Source organism: Neoarius graeffei, chromosome 28 (assembly GCF_027579695.1).
Source record: "Neoarius graeffei isolate fNeoGra1 chromosome 28, fNeoGra1.pri, whole genome shotgun sequence".
Classification (NCBI taxonomy): Eukaryota; Metazoa; Chordata; class Actinopteri; order Siluriformes; family Ariidae; genus Neoarius; species Neoarius graeffei.
The window spans coordinates 39,309,526-39,317,029 of NC_083596.1; positions in this window are offsets into that span (position 1 = coordinate 39,309,526).

Sequence of the window (7,504 nt, forward strand, 5' to 3'; positions counted from 1 at the left end):
AGTTTACATACAGTGACATGAATGTCATCTTGGATATGAATATCATGGCAATATTTGGGCTCAGTAATTTCTTTGAACTGTTCTTTTTCTGTGGCAAAATGATTGTACTGCATGCATCTTTAAAAAAAAAACAGTAGAATTTAGTGCACAAGTTTTAATTTTCTTTGGGTTTTCTGAAATCAACACAGGGTCAAAATTATACATACAGGGTCAAAAAATATACATACGCTCACTTAGATTATTTTATTCAGAGCAGCTGAAACTTCCAAAATGTCTCTTATCTTGCTAAAGCCGAGGTCTCTTAACTTCCTGTTAGTGATCATGATTGACTACAGCCGGTAGCTTCTCTGTGCCTTCATAAAAAGGTTTTGTTTACAGTACTCATTGGATTGACCAACACACAATACAATGGGAAAGTCCAAGGAGCTCAGTGCAGATCTGAGAAAAAGGATTGCAGATATACACAACTCCGGAATGTCTCTTGGAGCCATTTCTAAACAATTGCAAATTCCAATATCAGTTCAAACAATTGTATCCAAGTTATTGTAAGGTGTAGTCACTTTGCCAAGCCACTTTGCTTCAAGCAAACTCAAACTGTCACCCTCAGCTGAAAGGAAATTAGTTTGGATGGTCAGGAACAACCTGGGAACCACCATGGCACAGCCCTGCCATGAACTGGAAGCTGAGGGATCACTGTCTACAGTTCAGATCACCATGGACTAAGAGGCTGCTATCCAAGAAATAACCCCCTGCTCCAAAATTGACACATTTCAAGCTTAACTAAAGTTTGAAGCTGACCACACAGACAAAGAAAAAGCCTTCTGGAGGAAAGCTGTATGGTCAGATGAGACAAAGATTGAGTTGTTTGGCCACAATGACCACCATGTACAGAGGGACACTGTACCAGCTGGTGGTGGTGGTAGGATCATCATGCTCTGGGGCTGTTTTGCTGCCAGTGGAACTGGTTCATTGCACAAAGTGGATGGAATAATGAAGAATGACCTCAGAACTTCAGAACTCTTCAGCATAAACCATCAGAAACTTGAACACGACTTGGGACTTACAAAAGGACAGTGAACACAAACACGCATCAGAGCTGGTTTTGGAGGATAAAGCAGGCTAACATTAAGCTTAAAACAAGTCCTGACTTCAACCCTATTGAAAATATATGTACCGTGCTTATAAGTCGAGTCCATGCCAAGAAAAAAAAAATTTAATTGAACTCTACCAATTCTACCATGAAGAGTCGTGAAATATCCAACCAAAATTCTGCCAGAAGCTTGTTCATGGTCAACAAAAATGTTGGTCAAGGTGAATCTTACGAAGAGACATTTTACCCAAATATTCGGTGTGCTGTACGGTATGTATAATTTTGACCCTGTGTTGATTTCAGAAAACCCAAAGAAAATTAAAACTTGTGCACCAAATTCTAGTGTTTTTTTTTTTATTAAAGATGCATGCTGTACATTCTGCCACAGAAAAAGAACAGTTCAAAGAAATGAAATAAGCATAAGGATCCGAGCAACTTTGCCAAGGGCCAAATTGTGATGCCTAGATGACTGGGTCTGAGCATCTCTAAAATGGCACATCTTGTGGGGTGTTCCTGGGATGCAGTGGTTAGTACCTACCAAAAATGGTCCAAGGAAGGACAACCGGTGAACCAGAGACAGGGTCATGGGTGTCGAAGGCTCATATATTCACAAGGGGCAAGGAGGCTAACCCATATGGTCCAGTCCCACAGAAGAGCTACTGTAGCACAAACTGCTGAAAAAGTTAATGCTGACATCTTTCTGTTTTAACCAGCGTTAAATTTTTCAGCAGGTGACCACTTCACCTGTCAGTGGTCATGATGTTATGGCTGATCGATGTATTTTACATCACTGCTTCTAAATGTCGTCGACCCTCAAAGTGTGATCTTTTTAATTTTTTTTCATAAAATGATGATGATGATGATGAAGAGCACTGTTAACTAGCATTAACTACTGTTGTTATAGCTGTTATAGTTATTATTTTATCGTATTAATAAGCTTACACAATTGTTCTTCTGAGTCCAAATTTAAGAATTTTTTAAATAATGGTACATTGCTGTATTGTGGCATTATTGGCAAAATATCAAATTATTTCAATTCATGTTTTACTAAAATGACACTAATGGAACTTTCAGTGAAGTTCTGGTCAGGTCTGGTGGTCCAGAGAGACAACATGATGGGGGCACGACATCGTTTGTCTTACCTTACTGGGCAAGGCACTTCGTTAGGAGAGGAGAATAGTATGCAAGATCTCACAAGGCCAGACATTCCATGGCGGCTTGGCTGGGCCATTCGTGCTGCCGCTGCAGGTGACTCTGTTGCTCTGGTGCGGGCCTTGCGGCCCATCTGTGTTTCTGCATATCCTCATGAAGCTAGCAATGGACAGCCAATGACGACACATGAAGGAATCGATAAAGTGTGCTCTAGGAATGTAAACCTCTGCTGCCTAAGAGATTCTGCTTCACGGCTCGATCTGGGAGCAAACAGTCACTGACACAGACACAGCTGCTCAGAGATGTTTCTCAGTTTATTGTAGGACAAACATGAGTAAATATTCACATTCAAGAGTGTGTTGTAGCTATGTGATTGGATGATGATTTAATTGACGAAGCTAAGTTATCTATGTATAACGTAAATAGATAATGAAGCATTACATCCCTGGTTTAGACGACACTACTGTATGAAAGAAGAGAGGCATTATGTACTGTTACATCACCCATCAGGATCATAGTCTTATGAAAAGAAGAAAGGCATTTCCGGTCAACATCACTTTCCTTAAGCAGAGAGCAGAATATGCGAGTGAAGATAAATCTAACCAAAACAAGTAACAATCAGACCAGCCTGTACCAGTTCAAGCATGCCAAACATATATTTCTATCAAAAGATTTTCAACATACAAACTAATACATTTATAGCTAATACATTTACATAACATAGAATACATCTGAGGGGCGGCACGGTGGTGTAGTGGTTAGCGCTGTCACCTCACAGCAAGAAGGGTCTGGGTTTGAGCCCAGTGGCCGATGGGGTCTTTCTGTGTGGAGTTTGGATGTACTCCCTGTGTCTGTGTGGGTTTCCTCTGGGTGCTCTGGTTTCCCTCACAGTCCAAAGACATGCAGGTTAGGCTAATTGGTGGCTCTAAATTGACCGTAGGTGTGAATGGTTGTTTGTCTCTATTGGCCCTTTTTCAGCTCACTTCAGCTCACTTCAGCTCACTTCGGCCCGACACCGCTCGCGTTTCGACTACCTCAGAGCAACACTACTCAGCTCGCTTCAGCCCTGCTTAGCACCCAAAACTCGCACAGTTTTGGAGTAGGGCTGAAGCGAGCCAAACCGAGCCGAGTGGGGCTAGGGGCGTGAGCAGACACTCCCCTGTGCACTGATTGGTGAGGAGGAGTGTCCTCACACGCCCACACACGCCCGCGAGCACGCTGGGATCTGTAAACACCGTAAACCCGGGAGAAGAAGAATTACGAATTACAAGAATTTCTGAAGCCTTATGCGCCTCGCCTCATCTATACGCTCTTGCCAGTATCTGTTGGCGTTGTCGGTGACAACAAGCCACAGCACCAAGACCAGCAACACTAACGACTCCATGTCCTCCATGTTTATTGTTTACTATCTGGGGCGTGAGACTACCGCTTAAAAGATCACTGATGTCACTGTTTGCGCCACCTAACGACATCACGTGACATCCACCCACTTTCGCTAACTCCACCCAACGTTTCCACCCACTTCCAGCCAGCACGGTTCAGCGCGGTTGTAGTCGAAATGCAACTCCAACAGCCCCGCTCAGCTCGACTCAGCCCAACTCAGCATGGCACGGCTCAGCCCAACTCAGCCACGTTGGTAGTGGAAAAGCGGCATATGTGTCAGCCCTGCGATGATTTGGCGACTTGTCCAGGGTATACCCCACCTCCCGCCCATAGTCAGCTGGGATAGGCTTCAGCTTGCCTGCGACCCTGCACGGGATAAGTGGTTACGGATAATGTATGGCTGGAGAATACATCTGAGGGCACTCGTGCAGACAAAGAATTGAGTTTCAGCCAACGGCCCTGGGCATCTTATTAAAGATGTTGAAAAGAGGTTTCAGTTGGAATATTTTGATTCAATTACACTACGAGCGTAACAGCACTGCCTGCATCTACAAGAAAAGAAAGAACAACAAGAAGACCTTTTTATGGCTAATTCCTGGCTCTGATTTTCCCATCTTTTTTTCATGAGTATCTTAATTGTATTCTCATGGTTTTTCGATCAAGTTCTTCATCTGAGATGAATGGCAAAACTATTTTGTTTGTATCCTCCTCAGAGACTTTTGCTTGTCATCACTCCTATCTCTAGAGAGATTAGGTGTGCTGCTTGGTAACAATGACACAGCATGTTTTTCATAGACCTAAGTGCTATCTAGCAAAACTTGTTAGGTGTGTGTGCAAAAAGAGTTCATAATTTATAGACTGAGATTTGAATACAAAGGAACAGCATTTTCGCTTTCCAGCTATGAATCACTATGAATCAGCACTATTTTAGGAGAATAATAATTATAAATTCAAGTAAATATGTAGTTGATGGACTCAGCCTCACAAATCATGCCCTCTTTACCAGGTCATTAAGTTTTCTCAGGGCAGAGTTTCAAGGTAGGTTCTGGATCTCATTAAAAATATCTTCTTCCTCTCGCTCAAACACCATTCAGTTCTCTGATGTCCTGAATGGAGAGGACCAAAAGGAGCCGATGTAGACCCTTAGGACTTCCGGAGTGCAAATTACTTTGCCCAGCGACCACATCAGCGCACCGTAAACCCGCATCAGCTGCTGCGAGTCCACCATGTCGGCCTTGTTGAGCAGCACGCACAACTTGTCTTTATGTCCACGTAGGGCCACGATGGAGTGTACATTACATTGTACCTTTTATCTGTTCATAGTTAGGTTTAATGTTGTGGAAGATCTGTGTAACTCATTTATCATGCAGGGTTTTTTTTATCAAACCAGTTTTGCAGCTTATGTTACCAAGAAACCAAAAAGCCCTCCACCCTGAAGACATCCCACCAGAGTCTGAAAACATACAGTTACAGCTTTGACTGTTACAAAACACGGACACTGAAGATTCCTGGCAATAATGCTCAATATAAAGTCTCCTCACAGAAAACCTCATATTATATATAGTTTAACTCCAGTTAGCAGATAATTCATAGTGCACCAATCAGCCATAACAATATGACCACTGAGAGGTGAAGTGAATAACATTGATTATCTCATTACGGTGGCACCTGTCAAGGAGTGGGATATATTAGGCAGCAAGAGATCAGTCAGTTCTTGAAGTTGATGTGTTGGAATCAGGAAAAATGGGCAAGTGTAAGGATCTGAGTGCCTTTGCCAAGGGCCAAATTGTGATGGCTAGATGACTGGGTCTCAGCATCTCCAAAATGGAGCATCTTGTGGGGTGTTCCTGGTATGCAGTGGTTAGTACCTACCAAAAGTGGTCCAAGGAAGGACAACCGGTGAACCAGCGATAGGGCCATGGATGTTGAAGGCTCATTGATTCACATGGGGCACAAAGTCTAGCCCATATGGTCCAATCTCACAGAAGAGCTAGGCAGCAAGAGGACAGTCAGTTCTTGAAGTTGATGTGTTGGAAGCAGGAAAAACGGGCAAGCGTAAGGATCTGACTGACTTTAACAAAGGCCAAATTGTGCTGGGGAAATCATGGCCTAATGGTTAGAGAACTAGCTTTGTGATCAAAAGGTTACTGGTTTGAGTCCCTGGACCAGCAGGAATGGCTGAAGTGCCCTTGAGCAAGGCACCTAACTCCCAACTACTCCACAGGTTGCTTTGGGTACATTATATGTTGTTCTGGATAAGCGCATCTGCTAAATGCCTGTAATGTAAGCGCTATTATAGCTGAAAAAGTTAATGCAGACACCTTTTTATTTTAGCCAGTGTTAACTTTTTCAGCAGTTTGTGCTACACTAGCTCTTCTGAAGGATTGGACCATATGGGCTAGCCTTTGTGCCCCATATGAATCAATGAGCCTTCAACACCCATGACCCTGTCACTTGTTCACTGGTTGTCCTTCCTTGGACCACTTTTGGTAGGTACTAACCACTGAATACCAGGAACACACCACAAGATACGTCATTTTGGAGATACTCACACCCAGTCATCTAGCCATCACAATTTGGCCCTTGTCAAAGTCACTCAGATCCTTACACTTGCCCACTTTCCCTGCTTCCAACACATCAACTTCAAGAACTGACTGTTCACTTGCTGCCTAATATATCCCACCCCTTGAAAGGTGCCACTGTAATGAGATAATCAATGTTATTCACTTCACCCTTCAGTGGTCATAATGTTATGGCTGATCGGTGTATGTACTGGATAATCACAGTGTCTTGGTAATTCTTTAATATGAATGAGGGGATTACGGGATTAAAAGAGAAATGTTACTGTCAGATTAGAGGTTAGAGTGTCATACAGAATTACTCATTGTGTTCAGTTGGGCCTAATGTCTGAGATCTGATACGTGCCTTACTAACATTTCTTTATAACTACATGTGATTGTCTGGAAAAACCTTTACAATGTTGCAGTGGCTGAATTTTGGCCAAAACATAAAGACTTAAACATAGACTTCCTCCTTCTAAGATCATGTTGGTTAAGGAATCAGTTGAACAGTGGTGAAAACAGTTTCGGTGTCTAAGGATGTCCATGGAGTGATTTCCTCCAGTTCCTTCCAGACTGGGAGAGTGGAAGTCTGAGAAGCCGTAATACTTCTCCAAAGGAAGCAACTTTTGTCGGTAGAGAAACTTCAAACCCTCAGTGACTGTCTGGACTTCCTTGAGAGATTTCCCGCCCCTGTTCTTCATGTCTTTGGAAGCCATTAAGCAGGAAACCGAGTCTGTAAAACTGGAGATTAAGAGGCATGCGTACCGAAACATGGATTACTCTGGAACAATGTTTACGTTGAAACCGACATACGATTTCCATCTCTCTAATGACATAAGCATATATCAAGTAGCAACAATTAAGAACTGCTTTAGAAAGGCTTAGGAAATAGTAACCAGGAGGAAACACAGATTCTGAGTGAACTGTAATCCAAGCCAATTCCAATGCATTTTTTTAGACAGAACTAATAACCTGCAGATGTTACAGCATGTTCGAGGGTTTAAAAAAAGCCAAAACAAATCACATGACGATTGAGTCATACACAGCAGTTCAACTACTGCAGCTGCACCAACTGTTTCACAGCAACGTGAAAGAACACATTAAATACAAGATTATATTTACTGATTTGATTTTTTGAGTGAATCAAACACCACTAGATCTCAAACAGCCTGCGTATATACTATATATGTATATGAGGGATGGAAGTGAATATAAATACATTATTTGGTGAGCAGATAATGTGTTCTGAACAGATATATAAACAAGATGCACTATTTTATTTAAAGGAAGCTTGCCAGAAAGGTTCAAAGGACATCTG